Consider the following 18,476-nt stretch of genomic DNA (forward strand, 5'->3'; position numbering starts at 1 on the left):
AAAAGGGGGATCACACAGAAAAAAGGGAGGACACAAAACAGAAAAGATTACACACAAAAAAAAAAGAAAAAATAGACAAGAAACAGAGAGAACACGAAACGAAGGAAAGCATTTCGAAAGAAAAGTATACTAGCTATCAGTAATTTTACAAGTGCAAAAAGAGTGCCAAAGGAAATACTATTGTAACCTTACAATTGAAAAACAAATAAGCGCAATAAAGGTATGTCTTTCAAGGAATCATTCTTCAATTTCTCTATTTTTCAGTTCATTTTTTTTAATGTATGTGTGACTGTGGTTTAAAACTAAAATTTGAGAGAGATTAGGACTTACCTAGACTGCTCGAACATCAATGGTGTCTTGTTGATTCCATTTATTACGTGTGTTGGTTCCATTGTCAAATAAAAAAAAAGGAAAAAACACTTGAAAGACTGATTTTTGTTCAGGTATTCTCCTTCGTTTTTTTTCCTTTTCCAGCTCGTGTTATTTCGAAGCATAAATAGAAAATAAGAAGGTTGTTCGAGGTTACCTGTATCGTGTAGTTTCCTTCATTGTGTTCATCGTCGGAGTCGATGTCTCCTGGGATCACTAGAGCTGGGTTTAAGGCCGTGGGGTCGGATCTTCAGTCTTTGATCGTTTAGGTTTCTTAGTTAGTTCTTACCTGTGATTGTTTGCTTGAGGGATGAATAGCCGAGCGTGGAAGAAGAATGAAGAAGAAAGGGTGAACTGCTGGGTATTTGGTTCTAGCAAATTAACTTAGGTTATATGTTATAACTTTAGGGTAAATTAGGTTCTAGTCCACCATATTTAGGCGCCTTTCCATAAATTAGTCACCTAAGGGGTTAGTTTTAAAATTTAGTCATTCTTGTTTGTCCCAATTTCGCTATTTTCCAATTTTAGTATTAGTTATAATTTTGTTGAATTATTTAGGTGTAGATCCCTTATATTTATGCGTGTTTTATTTAAATCCATTATGTTTATGTTTGTTTTTCTTTAAGTCTTTGTTTTAATTTTTAATTAGTATGTTTAATTTTATGTGTATTTAAATTTAGTCCTTATTTTAACATGTATATATACACTTTTTAAATTTATAGTTTACTATGTTATGATTTTATTTTTATATTTAGGTCACATGTGTACATAATATGTCAATATGCATAATTTATGATTTTTAATTAAAATATATGTATATAATTTTTTGTATGTCACATTGTATGATATTTTTAATTTTGTATAATTAATTTTGGCATGACATCCACTTTATGCACAATTTGTATGATACCCTCACGTGCATAAATCGACTTATTACATAATCGGACTAAGGGTAATACCCTTTTAATTTAAAATTGTCTTGAGTGGCCTGTCTTAACTGATTAGAGGGTCGTTATAACCATTTTAAGTTAAAAGTATATCCCGAAAGTGAAACCAAAAATTGATTCGTCACATAAAATTTGGGAACGAAAGAAAAGGAAATGTTCGTTTATTTAACTTTATCGAGAAAAGGTTGTTATAGCTTTTAAGATCTGGTCTCGATATTTGTAAATAATCGAACATTCTTTATCTTTCTAAAACGACTTGGTAATTTTAATTTAATTTATTTGAGTGCTTTTGAATGTTTTTAAATTTACATCTTTGTTTTATGGGATCAAAAATCAAATTAAATTTGAATTTGTAAAGTTCATTGCAAAGACATTAATTAATCGACTGGGTACCGTTTTAGGGCGTTGTGGGGGTGCTAATCCTTCCATGCACGTAACCGACTCCCGAACTCGGATTTTGGTAACACAGACATTAATTTGTTGTTTTAATTAAAATTAATTTTTATTTAAAATAACAAACATTTTTTGGGCGCCCAATCACACCCTAATCAAAGATTGGTGGCGACTCTTTGAACCGTATTTTTTCAATCGTAAAGGAAATCCAAAATTTTTCGAAACGAGAGGTTTTTAAATTGCATTTGTTTTTAAATTAAAAATCAATTGAAAGAGTCAGGTCGATAGTCAATTAATTAATTGTCTTTGCAATTGAAAATTATAAATTCGTTTTGATTTGGTTTTTGATCCCTTGTTTGGTTTTTAATAAGATTTGTTTATATTTTGATTTTTTTTAATTTAATTCGATTAACAATTAAATAGTTGTATTAATTTGTTTGCTAAAATTTCAGATTAATTATGTGAATTTAGGAAATTTTGAGTGTTTTTATTGTGTTTTTTCGCTTTTCCTCACACACTGCACAGTTGCATTTTCATGACATGAGCTAAAACCCCGCTCCGTTCTATTTAAGTAGGAGTGAGAGACTATGCCCTCGTGTGATTTTCACCTCCGCATGGGATAGTGGATCACTCCTGGAGCTTACGCCTTATGGTCCTCGTGATAGTAATCACCTCCGCATGGACATAAGGAGGTGTGTTCCCTCGAAATTGAACTCGATCCCCTAAAGCCTATGATGGGCCAGGATTAAGGGTTCGGCAGCCCAAGGGGCACCGACAAGGACAATTCGAGAACCTATTACTTTAGAACTGAACCCGGCATATAGTGAACATAGAGTCTGAACTTAGGTTGAACCAAACCCGAACCTTAAGAATCCCGTGAGGAGAGTACACATGGAAAAGTTTTTTTTGTCATTTATTTTCGTTTTTCGAATAAATGCTTGCGAACTAGATATCATGCGGTTAGGTTTATTTTTCTCGAACAAGCATGCGAATTAGATATCACGCGGTTAGGATTTCTTTTTGTGAATAACAAAGCATGAGGGTAGATATCATGTTGGGTAGGATCTGATAAAGCATATTGGGTAGCCAGCATGTGGGTAGGATTCTTTAACAAATTATTATCCCGACTTAATTGCTTTATGTTTACTAACTGATATTTTGTTGTCTTTTCTTTATTTCTTTTATGTTTTGCATTGCAATGTCCATTACATGGTGTTGATTTGGGATCGATGTCCATATAGAAGGCCAGTAATATGGAACGAACGGTTCAGAAAGAGGTTGAGGACAATGCGGATATTCTTAGGTGGTCGGAACAATCCCAATTGATCAATGGGGACAGCGTGATGCCTGGATATGTGTCGGAGTTATTTGGTTACACTCACATCAACGTACGTCAGAATGATCTGAGTGAGCTAAGAGAGGTATGGGGAAGATGGGAAGCAGCCGATAGGGAGATGTTTTATCAGTTGTACGACGATATTCCTTATCTTCTGGATGTTCCTATTGACCGAAATCTGTTTAGAGCATTGACGCAGTTCTGGAATCCGGCTTATAGCTGTTTCACATTTGGTAGAGTTGATCTAACACCACAATAGAGGAGTATCAAGCTTTGGTCCATTGTCCGAGGTCCCAGATAGATAGAATATATACTAAGCTGCCAGTCACTCTTTTGTTTAAGAAGAAATTACTATTGATGACTGGAATTAGTAAATATTGGGTAGTCAGAAACATTAAGAAGAAGGGAGACAGTGAGTGCATCTCTTGGGCTGCTTTGAAAGAAGTAATTGCTCATCACCCTGATAAGAGAAAGAAGCTTGACTTGTTTGCTTTAGGGATTTATGGGCTCGTTATTTTTCCAAAGGTGTTAGGATATGTAGACGTATCAGTCGTTGACTTGTTTGAAAGATTAGACAAGCGCGTGGATCCTGTTCTAACTATTTTAGCTGAGACGTTCCGGTCTTTGAGTTCTTGTAGGCGCGAAAGAGAAAGACGCTTTATAGGGTGTGCGCCTTTGTTGCTAGTGTGGATTCTAAGTCATTTCAAACATGTTGAAAGGGTACCAGGACGAATATTTCTAGATGGGTTTTTGCCTTTGAAGGATTTTCTTTCTAAAGAATGGCCTGAGGGCTTCACCGAAGAAAAATGGATGGTCATCTCCAAGGATATCAGGGATGGTGATATTTTGTGGTGAGCTTCGTGGAATGTCTCTTCGGATATACTTTATCGATATGGAGAGCGATTTATCGATATGGAGAGCGAGATTGGGTTCCTTTGCCAGGTATATGGGGTTCTGTTGGGTATGCACCGCTACTAGTTTCCAGACAATATGAGTCAAGGCAGTTCATTCCAGCCACATGGGACTTGGTAGGGTTGGATTTTGCATTCAAAGGAGATCAGTATAAGGGTAAAGTTAAAGGGGTTGTTGAGGTCTGGAAGTAAACTCGTCGTGTGAATCTGTTCACTTATGATCTCGAGTTATCTCAAGAGTACGAGCAGTAGAGAAGCGGTCGAGTAAATGACAACATCCCGATGGTGAATCCTGAAAATATTCAGCCTTTGGAAGAACAGTTGAGAATGGTGCCATCTCCATTAGAGTTAGCTAAGCGCGATTTCGAAGCAGAACGGAGACAATGGAGAATGATTTTACAGAAGTTGGAAGATGAAGTGTATCAAAAGGGATTGGAGATCGACATTCAGAATAGTAGAGCTGATCGAATTGAAAAAGTAGAGAAGCAACTTCGGCTAGACTTTGACGATCTTTGGTCAACTTATCAGTGAATGGTAAAAGCTCATGCTGGTTCTAGCTCAAGTAAGTCTATCGAATTGAGGCAAGAGGTGGCGAACCTTAAAAGAGTAGCTGGAGAGAGTCAAGAAGAGCTCAAACAAAGCAGACACCAAGTGAAGATTTTATCGAAAGAAAATGATTCTTTAGAGCAGCGGTTACAAGAGAGTCAAGCCCATAATGAGAAGTTGAAGGAGAAGATTTCTAGTTTAGAGACTGTATTACGACAATACCGAAACAGGGAAGGTAGCTCAAGCCGTGGGGAAGTTGAGAGTCTGAAAAAACAAGTGAGTGAGCTTGAAGCCATAATTCAAGATTTTCAGAGGCAAGCAAGTGAGCTATCGATAGTTCCTTATGAGGGGGATATACAGTGGCATTTTCGATGGGATCGAACGCATGCGAGAGTTAAGCAAAGAGATGACCTTATTGCTTGTTACCTAGGACACGCGCGGAGAATAACTCAATATTTGATCATTCTATATGAGGAAGCTGCTGATGTGACTGAAGAACTGGATCCCGAGGCTGAAGAAAACCAGAAGATCGTGGAGTTGCTAGCACATGTACAGTAAATAGGAGAGATGATGCAGATTTATTTGTGATATATTTTAACTTTGTAATTGAACGTCGTTCTAATATAAAGAGTCGTTCCAGGATCAACACCCTGCATTTTGCATATGCATTTTTTAATACATTTAAATTTTTGCATCGCATTTTATTCATTCATAATCATATATTTCATATTCATTAATAAATATCAGCGATAACAAAATGACTCTGTGACAGAGTAATACTGGAAAATCCCAAGCATACCTACAGAACCAGGAAGAAAGTTATGTAGGACAAACTTGCCCAAATTGAGAAGGCTCAATTGGAGTTACAAGATAATATCAAGAAAATGCAAGAAGACATGCTAAATGGGCAAAATGAGATGTTTGCCAAGTTTGCGAGTATGTTGGAAGGAAGAAATCCGGAACATGGGAAAAACCCTGTACCAGGGGATGTAACTGAGGACCCACTTTATCCTCCAGGGTTAACCCCACAACAATCTCAGAACATTCAAGTGACCCATGTTCATGTCAAAAAGGTGCACATTAATCCAGTCGGTGCTTCTATTAACGTACAGCCTGGATCTGGTTCGTATCAGGAAGAACATAAATATCATCAAGTTCCAGACCTTAATGAAGAAGCCAAGAAGGACCAAAACAATCTGCTGGAAGAGAAATAGAAACAGTTAGAAAGAGAAGTCAGAGCCATGAAAGAAGATACTATTGTCTATAGATTCGACGCAAAGGAATTAAGTCTAGTTCCTGATTTAATTTTGCCTCCAAAATTCAAAGTTCCTGACTTTGAGAAGTTTGATGTTACCAGGTGTCCCTCTACGCATATCACGATGTTCTGTAGGAAAATGACCGGATACATAGGGGACAATCAATTGTTGATACACTGCTTTCAAGAAAGCTTAACTGGCTCGGCAATCCGGTGGTATAACCAGTTGAGTAGAGCTAATATTAAATCGTGGAAAGACTTGACCAAGTCATTTCTTGAGCAATACAAACATGTGAAAGATGTTAGGCCCAACAAGATAATGTTGCAAGGAATGGAAAAGAAGTCTAACGAGAGTTTTAGACAATATGCTCAAAGATGGAGAGATGTAGCGGTGCAAGTCCATCCACCATTGGAAGAGAATGAAACAAATATACTTTTTTTCAATACCTTAAGGGCTTTTTTTTTCTCGCATCTTATCGGTAATCCTTATCGAAGTTTTGCTGATGTAGTTACGGCGGAAATGGCGGTTAAGAGTGGAAAGCTCGAGGGAGGAGAGTCTAGTAAGAGGCCACCAACGAGGAAAAAGGAAAACAAAGTCACTAATGTGAGGCAATACGATTCTAATAACATCACTGTTTCACATCCTCAAGGAGCAGGGTCGTCAACACAAAATGACAATAGACAAGGGGCAAGGGTCCAGAGGAGAGAGAGGCCTCAATTTGATCCCATCCCAATGACTTATAAGGAATTGTTTCAGATTTTGTATGATCGGCATGTGGTTTCGCCATATCACGTGACACCAATACAACCTTCTTTTCCCAAATGGTATGATGCTAGTGCTCAGTGTGAGTACCATGCAGGGAATCCCGGGCATTCCATTGAGAATTGTACTGCGTTTAAAAAGGTTGTCCAAGCTTTGAGAACGAGGAATGTCATCAACTTTGGTGACAGTGAGCAGTCGAATACAGCTCAGAATCCGTTGCAAGCCATGCAGGGGCAGGAGTTAACACGATTACTGAAGATAAAAGAAAGAAAATTGTAAGGAATATTAGTGATGTGGTATTACCCATGAGTTGGGTGTGGTGCCAGATGGTCAAGGTAGGATTGTTGAAGCCCAGTTTGATGGGTGAACAGTTTAACAGTGGAGAGGTATGTCAGTATCATAACAGTGAAGGACACAGTATTCATCAATGTCCTGACTTCCTATCTTTGGTAGAAGACATGATGGACAGTAAAGAAATTGAGTTCTTTAAAGAGATTGCTGAAGAAGAGGAAGCGGAAGTTTGCGCTTCAGAATGATCGTCTAAAGGGGTATACAATGCTAGTTGTCCCCTAATCATAACTCCCAAGAATCGATTACCTGAAAAGATAGTTCCAAAAGTGGTTATTACACCTCCATCTCTATTCCCATATCGGGATAATAAACAAGTGCCTTGGAGATATGATTGTCAGATGGGAGATGTAACAAAAGAGAATGAGGAAGTAGATGAGGTGGGACATTTTACCAGAAGTGATAGGTGTTATTCTCTTAATCCACCTAAAGAGTCTGAGAAGAAGGTTGCGGTTGATAAGGGGAAAAAGATTATTGTGCAGATAGAAGAAGATAAGCCTGTTATCAACGAACCTGTAACTAAGAGTGAAGCAATGGAATTTTTGAAGTTTCTGAAGCACAGTGAGTACAGTGTTGTGGAACGGTTACACAAGTTGTCTGCCTGTATTTCTGTTTTATCATTACTTTTGAGGTCAGAGGCCCATAGGAATGCTCTGTTAAAGGTTTTGAACTAGACTTTTGTTCCGAAAGAGTTGCCCATTGAAAAGTTGGACCGATTAGTTTCCAATATACAAGTTGATATTTTTTTTATCTTTTTCTGGGATGATTGGTAGTCAGAAGGCTTTGCATATCACATTTAAGTGTAAAGGGTATGTGTTGTCTCGGGTTTTGGTTGATAATGGTTTGGCTTTGAATGTGATGCCCTTAGTGACTCTGAAGAAGCTTCCATTAGATAGTACGCTTATGAGAACCTGCCAAAGTGTGGTTCGAGCTTTCGATGGGACTAAAAGAGAAGTGTTGGGCAAGATTGATGTTCCTCTGACTATTGGTCCAACAACTTATGAAGTTGAATTTCTCGTAATGGACATTATGCCTACGTACAATTGTTTGTTGGGAAGGCTTTGGATTCATCAGGCCGGTGCAGTTCCGTCCACATTGCACTAGAGACTAAAATTTATGATTGATGGAAGGTTGGTATATATTCATGCTAAAGAGGACATTATTGCCTCTATTTCTACTACTGCTCCGTACATTGAAGTGAGAGTGTTCTTTCAGATCGTTGGAGTTTGTCAATGCTACGTTTGTGGCTGAAGGCAGGAAGATACCAAATCCTAGATTGTCAAATTGTACCAAAATGGGACTCAAGCTGACCCTTAGAAGAGGAGCAAAAGTTGGAAAAGGGTTAGAAAGTCAGTTACAAGGACCGGTGAATCCAATATGCCCTGTTACTAAAAGAGATCTGTTTGGTTTGAGGTATCAGCTAACACTGAGGGATAAGCTGAGGGGAATTAAGAAAGGTCAGGAAATGAGAAAGGCCAGATTGGCTGGTGAAGACCTTAGCTGGGAACTCATGACCTTCCCGCCGTTGAGCAGCATTTTCATATCTGGAGGGCATATGTTTCAAGGGAATTCAAGGAACACTGAGGTGATGGTTGAGGATGCCTTGGGAGATTTTGGCATTAATGTTATAACTGATAGTGAGTTTGAGGAAATGAGAGCTATGGACATTTATCCTGCACCGTCGGGCTTCGTTTTGAACAATTGGACTGCGGAAGAACTGCTTGTAGTTTACAAATTAACTTAGGTTTTTTAACTTAGGTTATATGTTATAACTTTAGGGTAAATTAGGTTCTAGTCCCCCATATTTAGGCACCTTTCCATAAATTAGTCACCTAAGGGGTTAGTTTTAAAATTTAGTCATTCTTGTTTGTCCCAATTTCGCTATTTTCCAATTTTAATATTAGTTATAATTTTGTTAAATTATTTTGGTGTAGATCCCTTATATTTATGCGTGTTTTATTTAAATCCATTATGTTTATGTTTGTTTTTCTTTAAGTCTTTGTTTTATTTTTTAATTAGTATGTTTAATTTTATGTGTATTTAAATTTAGTCCTTATTTTAACATGTATATATACACTTTTTAAATTTATAGTTTAGCATGTTATGATTTTATTTTTATATTTAGGTCACATGTGTACATAATATGTCAATATGCATAATTTATTATTTTTAATTAAAATATACGTATATAATTTTTTGTATGTTACGTTGTATGATATTTTTAATTTTGTATAATTAATTTTGGCATGACATCCATTTTTTGCACAATTTTTATGATACCCTCGCGTGCATAACTCGACCTATTACATAATCGAACTAAGAGTAATACCCTTTTAATTTAAAATTGTCTTGAGTGGCCTGTCTTAACTTATTAGAGGGCCGTTATGACCATTTTAAGTTAAAAGTGTATCCCGAAAGTGAAACAAAAATTGATTCGTCACCTAAAATTTGGGAACGAAAGAAAAGGAAATGTTCGTTTATTTAAATTTATCGAGAAAAGGTTGTTATAACTTTTAAGATCTGGTCTCCATATTTGTAAATAATCGAACATTCTTTATCTTTCTAAAATGACTTGGTAATTTTAATTTAATTTATTTAAGTTCTTTTGAATGTTTTTAAATTTACATCTTTGTTCTATGTGATCAAAAATCAAATTAAATTTGAATTTGTAAAGTTCATTGCAAAGACATTAATTAATCGACTAGGTACCGTTTTAGGGCGTTGTGGAGGTGCTAATCCTTCCATGCACGTAACCGACTCCCGAACTCAGATTTTGGTAACGCATACCTTAATTTTTTGTTTTAATTAAAATTAATTTTTATTTAAAATAACAAACAGTTTTTGGGTGCCCAATCACACCCTAATCAAAGATTGGTGGTGACTCTTTGAACCGTATTTTTTCGATCATAAAGGAAATCCAAAAATTTTCGAAACGATAAGTTTTTAAATTACATTTGTTTTTAAATTAAAAATCAATTGAAAGTGATAATTCAAAAATTAATGTGGTTTTCAAAATCTCGCTTTTTCACCTTTAAGAAAAAAAACCGTTTCGACATGGAGTAACAAGGAAGAGGTTTTAAAACAGTGGTTTGAACGAGTAGAACCTTTATTGAATGAGGCCGGAGTTCCAATGGCCTTCTGTATGGCAGAATTAATAGGGGTTCCTTTGTTATGCTGAATGAATCTTTCTTCGAGAAGTTGGCTGGTAGATGGGGCAATGTGGTAGGTATTCAGGATAGTACAAGGAAAAGAGAAGACCTCACAATGGCAAGAATTTTATTGAGGGTGGCAAGCCCCTTTGATGTTCCAGAGGTGATCACTCTTAGAGCTTATGGTATATCATTCAAAGTAAGTATCAAGATTGGGTCAGCAAGTGAGTTTTCAAGTTTGTTTTTCAGTAATTTTCCGGTGGAGGATTCCGGTGAGGCATTTTTTTAGGAGATTATATTTGAGGAGGATGAAGATAAATTGTTGTCAGATCATGGGGAAGGTGAGGTATGTGCAGCAAGGAAAAATCGTCTGTCAGTGGACAATTGGATTGACCAGGGAGTGTTTCGTGTTTCTGGAGGAGCTAGTGAGGACAGACAGCTATCAAGACTTTCTTTCGATAGGAAAGGTATTAATTGTGGTCTGCCAGAAAGTCAGATTGTTGGGAGTTTAAAAGTTGGTGAGTTTGCAGGTTTGGGGCTTAGAAGTCAAAATTATTCGGATGATGGATCTCAGGCTCATTCTGAAGACTCTGGACAGTCTGGGTCAAAATCGGGTTTCATTTCTGGGCCAACATTTACAATTAATAAGTTTGGGGAATTGGTTGAGAACCTTAATTTAGCAGGAAAAAATAGGAAATTGTTTAAAGTATTAGAGACGAGCCCAATTGCAGAGAAGTCGATTAATACAGAAATAGAGGCCGATTGAATTGGTCTCAACTAATTTAGGAATCAACTCAAGGGGGAGACAGTTACATTATTCTAGAAGAAAGTTCACGACAGAGAGTGATGTGCTGGAAACTAGAAGTTTGAGCAGTTGTAAAAGGGTCTATAGCAGGTTGAGGGAAAGAAGATATTGGTATGGGGATTTGTTGAACCTCTCGACTGAAACAGATGGTATCGTTGTTAGGCAGAGGAAGTTTGATGTGGAATCCAGTACTAAAAAACAGCTTTGTTTATCAGCATAGCTCATTGCTGATAGGAATTTTCTTCCTCGCATTGACAATTGTTCTAGGGATGAGAGCGTAGAGAGGGAGATTGAAGGTTACTTTTCAGAAGGTGAATGCTTAAGATCCAAATCTGGTTTGTTAATTAGAAGGAAGAGAAGAACTAGAAGGATCCTGTTTCGAGAAACCCTTGACCAGGTGAGCATTGATACAACATCCTCCTCAGCTTTCTCGATTTTATTGAAAGAAACTGTAGAAACTTGGGAGGTTAGTAAGCTTTTGGGGTGTCTTTCAAGAAAGGGAAAGAAGCTTTTTTGGAAAAAATCATAGTTATAGAGAAAGGCTTGAATGGGGTTAATCAAGGTTTGGTTGATTGAGGGTTTTTTTTGTACCTATTTTCTTTTATGAAGATGATAAAGTTAGTAATATGTTCATGGAACGTTAGGGGTTTGGGGGAAAATGAAAAAAAGAGGGTTGTTCAGAATTTAGTCACTAGCTTAAATCATACTTTTCTTTGGCTGCAAGAAACCAAGACTGAGAAATTTAAGAGATCTTTTTTTAGAAGAAGTGGGATTAATAAACTAAAAGGTGTTTTGGAATCTCCTTCAATTGGATCAGTGGGGGGCCTGTAGTGCTGTTGGAATGACAATATTTTTGAGTTGGAAAGTCAGTTTATTAGCAGGAGATTTATAGCCACTTTTGGTAAATTTTGGAATAATAATTTCAGTTGTGGTTTCATCAATGTATACAGTCCAGCAGTGGAGGAGGAGAAATCTGGTTTTTTTAAGAATTAAGCAGTTTTCTTAGTGGGCATAATTATCCCGTTTGTGTGGGAGGGGACTTCAATGTCTATTTACAAGAAGATGAGAAGATGGACAAAGGTCAAAATAGGAGTTCAATGGAGATCTTTAATGAGTTCATTCTTCATACGGGCTTAATTGATCTTCCTATTAATGGGTGTAGGTTCACTTGGTGTAATAACCAAGAGAATCCAACTTTTGTAAGATTGGATCGTTTTTTGGTTGATTGTTAATTTCTAGCGTTGTTTCTGAACATTATGCAGTCTATTCTACCAAGATCGTTGTCAGATCACAATACTATAGTTTTTGTGAATAAAGGAGTGGACTGAGGTCAAAAATCGTTTAGATTATTCAACTATTTGATGGATGAGGAGGGTTTTGAGGATCTGGTTATTTCCTCTATTCAGAGTTGTAAGAAAAATCAGAAGAAGGCATGTGCTTTTAGTCTTTTAAGGAACACCAAACATGCAATAAAGAAGTGGAGTGGTAGCAGAGATAAGTATCCAGGAGCCTTGATTTCTGAGTTAGAGAAGAAAATTTCGATGATAGAGGCTGATATTCAGCATAAGCAAGGTGCTATCGACCGTGAGGTTTTAACAGAGTTGAATAATTATAGAGAAGAATTATGGAAACTTAACAAGATCCAGGAGCAGATTTGGTTTCAGTACTCGAGATCTAAATGGATTGAAGATGGGGATCACAATACTAAATACTTTCATACCTGTGCTATGGTTAGGAATAAGAGGAATACTTTGGTTGCACTAAATTTTAGAGGAGAAACAGTTGAAGACCCAACTGCAATTAAGGCCATAGTAAATGATTATTTTTTTAAAATCTACAATGACCGATCTACTTTAGAAATTGATGACTTAAAACTGGATTTTTCCAGAATTTCTTTGGAGCAGATTCAATTCATAGAGCAGGAATTTTCAGAGGAGGAAGTTTGGGCTATTGTGAAGTCTTGTGGTAGTAACAAAGCTCCAGGTCCTGATGGCTTTAATCTGGGATTTTTCAAGAGCTTTGGTAGGTCCTTAAGGAAGATATTATGAAATTATTTCATAATTTTTACTTGGGGAAGGAATGGGAACATGGAGTAAATCACACATTTATCACTCTTATTCAAAAGATTTCAAACATTCGTGTGGTGGTCTGGACGATTTTAGACCTATAAGCTTAGTTGGTGGTTTGTACAAGATCCTCTCTAAATGTCTGTCAATGAGACTTAAGAGTTGCATTCCAGATTTGATCAGTCCATGTCAATTCGCTTTTATCCCCGGTCGACAAATCTTGGACTGCTCCCTTATAGCCAATGAATGGATTGACTTTTGGAAGAAGAACCGTTTAAAAGGATATGTTTTTAAAGCTGATTTCAAGAAGGCATATGATACTCTTGACTGGCCTATATTGTTCAGAATAATGAAGGAAACGGGCTTTGGTTCTAGGTGGATAGGTTGGTTTTCGAAGTGTATCACATCAGTAACTATTTCAGTCTTGGTGAATGGGGTTCCAACTGAGGAAATTCCAATGGCTAAGGGCCTTCGTCAAGGTTGTTCCTTGTCTCCATTGTTGTTCAATATAGTTGGGGAACTCTTGAATTTATTGATACTTAAGGCTGTTTCAGAGGGACTTTTTCGGGTTTGGTCATTAGAAATGAGGAGAGGAATTTTAATTTAACAAATCTTCAATTTGTTGACGACCTTATAATTTTTTGTGGTGCGTCAAAAAAACAGATCTTGAATGTGAAGAGGGTGCTTCGAGTGTTTGAAATTATATCAGGACTTCAGTTGAACTTGAAGAAGTGTAATTTGTTTGGGTGAACTTAAAGGAAGAGGAAATTAAGGATTGGGCAGCTACGATTGGATGTTCAGTGGGTTCTTTTCCCTCATAATATTTGGGACTCCCTCTTGGTCCACACAGAAACTCCAACATTCTGTGGGATCTAGTGGTTCAAAGCTTCAATAAGAGGTTAGCAGGCTAGAAATGTTCCTCTTTGTCATTGGCAGACATAATGGTTCTGATTAAATCAGTCTTATGTTCACTTTCTATATACTTTTTGTCAATGTTCAAGGTTCCAGCTTCATTATACAAGACCCTTAATTCTATTATGTCAATTTTTTTATGGGGTGGTGGAGATGGGAAAAAGAAGATCCATTGGGTGAGCTGGTCCGACGTTTGTAAACCAAAAATTGAAGGAGGCTTGGGAGTTCCTAATTTAAATGTGATGAATAGGGTACTATTGGAAAAGTGGGCTTGGAGGTTTGCTATTGAGAGGAAGGCGATTTGGAGGGAAATGTTTTGCATCAAATACAAAATGGACTCTTCCTTGATGCAGTTTGACAGTAAAGTTTCTCCTAAATTTTCTTGGATATGGAGATTTATGGTGAGTAATCATTTTAAAGTTGATTCGATGGGCTGTAGTATCAGAAGCAAATATAGCTATAAAATTGGTAATGGGAGGAATATTCGGTTTTGGCAAGACACTTGGGCATTGGATCATCCTTTAATGGTCATGTTCCCTAGACTATTCTCTATTGCAGTGAACAAAACTGGAAGATTATTTTAATTTGGGGAATACAGTTCAGGGGGTTGGTTTTGGAACGTTCAGTTGAGAAGGGAGTTGAATGACTGGGAATTTGAGCAATTGTCAAATTTGATTGTTGTTATTTCAGATTTTTCTATTTCTGCTGATGCTGTTGATGGATTGTTTTGGAAGGGTACTGGAGAAGGGGTTTTCACTATTAAATCATGTGTCAATCTATCTTATTCGGGTACTTCCGATTCGGAGGAAGCTAAATTTTGGAAGTCTGTTGTTTGGAGGGGCCTGCTGCCTCCAAGAGTGGAGACTTTTCTTTGGCAAGTTATCTTAAAGAAGCTGGCAGTGAAGACAGCTCTAGTTAAGAGAGGTGTTCAGGGCATAAATGTTACTTTGTGTCCTTTTTGTAATCTAGAAGAAGAATCATCATCTCATATATCTTTTTCTTGTTCGGTTGTTTGGCCAATATGGATTAAATTCATGGGCTATTGGAATTTTCAGTATGTTTTTCATGAAGATGCTAAAAGATTCCTACTAGCATGGACTGACTTGAAGACCAACTCTCTTATTTGGTCATTTATCCCTAGAGTGGTTTTATGGACAATATGGAAAACTAGGAATTTTATAGTGTTCGAAGGAGGGAAGCTTGATCGAGCAGAAATTTTCATTTTAGAGGTACAGGCTTGCTTCATGGTTTCTAGCTAGGGAAATTCATATTTTTATCTCCAAGGACGCTCTTATTGTTGACCCTTCCATAGTGGATTCTTGCTCGTCCCATTCTAATCGGATTTCAACTAAGTTTCCTTGGTCCCCTCCTCCAAAGGGTTTTATTAAACTTAATGTGGATGCGGCTACTTCTAGTGATTGGAAGAGGAGTGGTTTAGGTGGTGTTCTGAAAGACATGTCTGGCTCGATTCTTGGCTCCTTCAAAGAGCCTGCTGGTCCGGGGCCTCCAACTTTGATGGAATTGAAAGCTATCCTAAAGGGTTTAGATTCTTATGAATCTGTTCGCCATAGTTTTAAAGATAGATTAATTATCGAGAGTGATAGTAAGGTGGCAATTGGCTGGGTTAAGGATGTTGTTTCATGTCCTGTCATTTATGTTCAAATTGTTAAAGACATTATTCAAAAGCTTAGTGTTTATGAAGGTCTTATTAGATGGGTTAGTAGGACAACCAATATAGAGGCGGACGTCCTAGCTAAGGCTAGTATTGGTTGATATTTATGTTCTGTTAAGGGTTGTTTCTTTTTGGTTTTCTATCTCTTGGGGAAGATTAGACCTTGTATTACTTTGTAATTATTTGAGGTTAATGAAATCCTATGGCACTCTTTTCCTCCTTCCGCTGATTAAGGAACTATTTTCAAGTTCTATTAATCATGAAGGGGTTTTTTAATGAGGCCTACTATTCCTATAAAAAAAATAAGTAAGCATACCTTCCTAGCAAGAACTTTGTGAGCTCTGCCCATCTGTTTCCGAAAAATTGATGAGCACAAATAAGTGTCAGCTCTTCTTCCTGAGTCCATGCCTCTTTGTTTATGGCAGGATTGAGATGATTAAGCCACCTACATTAGTAGTTAGCTGCATTAATACAAATGTAAACATAAACATTTTTTTTGTTCTTATATTTTAAGGGAAAAAGGATTATTACAACAACAAAATAATTTCATAAAATCCCGGAGCAGATCACAATAGCATCCCATAATGAAAACCTGTCGCAAATTGGCAAAATTTAGCAGGCTTAGATCAGCCGTTGTTATCAATCCTACACAAAGTCACAATCCAAGGATCAAACTCCCCAGTCCTTGGCCTTCTCCAAAACTAAAAAAATAAGTAGGTTTAAAATATGAAAATTACCATCACACCTTTCTCTGCATTGCTTTCCAATACGTCCAGGTAAGTGCTGAGCAATGGTTGACCAAGTTTTTGGCCCAAATTTGTTCACCAACTCAATTATCCGTTCATCTTCCTGTTTAAGTTTCAGCAAAGCAACTCGTACTAATTATCAAGAAAAAGCTGTTTGTTTGCTAAAAACAATCGAGTGCAAGGAAATGTGATAAGTGGCAAAAACAATCACCTCTTTGGACCATGGCCCCTTAACAAGTTCCGGATTCAAGACCTTTTGCCACCTATGTAAGCATTGTACATCAGTCCGATCCTTGAAACACTCCGCTGCAGATGAACCGCTTTTACAATTAGATAATGTGAAATGATTCACAAAGAGCTATCATGCCACTTCCATTAAAAGAAATGTACCTATCTTTTTCCAATTTTTTCCTTTGAAACGCTGAACAGCTTTACGCAGAATCTCATCCTGGACGCCCATAAGATTGTGTTGTAAAATTGAAATCATTTAAGAGTATCTAGATACATATGTATGTACATACCTACACTGATACAAACACTCATACACATATAAATGTACACATAATGATTTTATCAAGGGGTGGAATTAAAGTTATTAGACACCAATAACACAAACAAGCAATAAAACTATAGAAAGGCGTTGTCTTAAATTGCAAGAGGGCATTAATAAACTAAGGAAAGAAGGTACCTCCTTAGCAGTCCATTGTCCTTTTGTAGAACGTCTTGTAGGACCACTAGTCCTTCTACAAAGGATTGCAAAGTCAGAAAAACTCAGCAAAACATAAACCATAATTTCTTGTAAGATGATATATACCATTATTAGCTAGAGCAGTTATGAACACATATTATGGTTTTAGCCTTTTAAGTGAGAGGCAATAACAAGTAAAAATCACTATAAGCTTAAAGGAAAATACCCATGAAGAGCTCGCATCCTCTGAGCGCCATCGCCGGTGCTGCATCCAGCTGAAGGAGTCGATATTGTTCCCTCACCATCCATAGTTCCTTTGTAGATGAATAAAGCTGCATACCCCAATTTCAACTCTACAACGTTTCTCTCCGCAATATGCTTCCCAAATCATTATATATCAACCTAACTAGAAAGTTCCTCCCCTCGATACAACAGAACAAACTAATATACAAGGGGAAACAATTATAAATCAACCTTGAAAAATTCCACCTATAGAAGAGAAAAAAGTCAAAATCAATGATTTGAAAACTTCATAGAGAATTCCATTTAAACTAAATCAAAATTCTCTTAAATTAGAACCCCAGATCACGATCAAAAGTTCAAATTCATTACATCAAATCAGAAATTGGACAGAGAACGGATAGTTAGTAAATCAAATAACCTAGACGCTAGAAATCAATATCGATTAAAAAATCAAATTCGTAAGAAGAAACCTTAAAAAGAAGAGTAAAAGAAAAAAAGAAAGCACTCACCGAGCTGAGCTCCGGAAACTGAAAAATGGAGTAGTGAAGAAGTAGAAACGAAGCGCAATTGCAGATCCAAGCAAAGATATGGTTTCGAGAACTGCAGATGCACTGCGAAGATGGTAGAAGACAAGCTGTTTAAACGTAAAAGGGCGGAATAATGTTTGTTTTCAAATCCTGTGGTTATAAGATTATATCCGGTGGAATTTGCTTTTGAATTTTCAACGGCCAAAATTTGAAAATTAGTCAAAGACTTTATATGTCTTTGGATTAATGCTTTTTTAAAAAATTAATCTAATTAATAATATAAAAAACCTTATATAATCAAATCATTACCCAATAATAATTAATACATTGACTAATTTTATAGAAAAGGAATCCATATAATTAATTAATATAATAACAATTTCTATAAAAATATTTAAATAATAATATACAAAGTCTTTTAATTATAAAAAATTATAAAATGATCATTTGATATAAAAAGATATAAATTAATTTGTTTTTATTAAAAATTTGACGATATATGGCGTGGTTATACATGAGTATGAGTCAGATTGGACCGGACTATATTAGATTTTTGACCAACCTGAATTCGATCAGAGAAATTTAACCTTCTATCATCATCTGATCCAAGCATTCTACTCCTTCATTCGTCATTCAACCTACCTTGAGTTTAGGAAGTTTGACCTTACCCAAAATTTGATATGATTTTTTTCATAAAAACGCGTATTGGACTCTATTTGACCTAACACAAATATATGGCAAAATCAACGAGATAATGCGTTGAATTTATTTTTTCACGAGATAGTGCCCTCGCCAGATTA

The 18,476-nt window shown here is 36.5% G+C and overlaps 1 pseudogene; it reads right to left on the reverse strand.

The window, feature by feature from the left end:
- LOC120149939 overlaps positions 1-17,367 on the reverse strand; it is a 27,985-nt pseudogene extending 10,618 nt beyond the window's left edge.
- Between the last annotated feature and the right edge of the window lie 1,109 nt (positions 17,368-18,476).

The sequence above is a fragment of the Hibiscus syriacus genome, unplaced genomic scaffold, assembly GCF_006381635.1.
Source record: "Hibiscus syriacus cultivar Baekdansim isolate YM2019G1 unplaced genomic scaffold, ASM638163v2 tig00111013_pilon, whole genome shotgun sequence".
NCBI lineage: Eukaryota > Viridiplantae > Streptophyta > Magnoliopsida > Malvales > Malvaceae > Hibiscus > Hibiscus syriacus.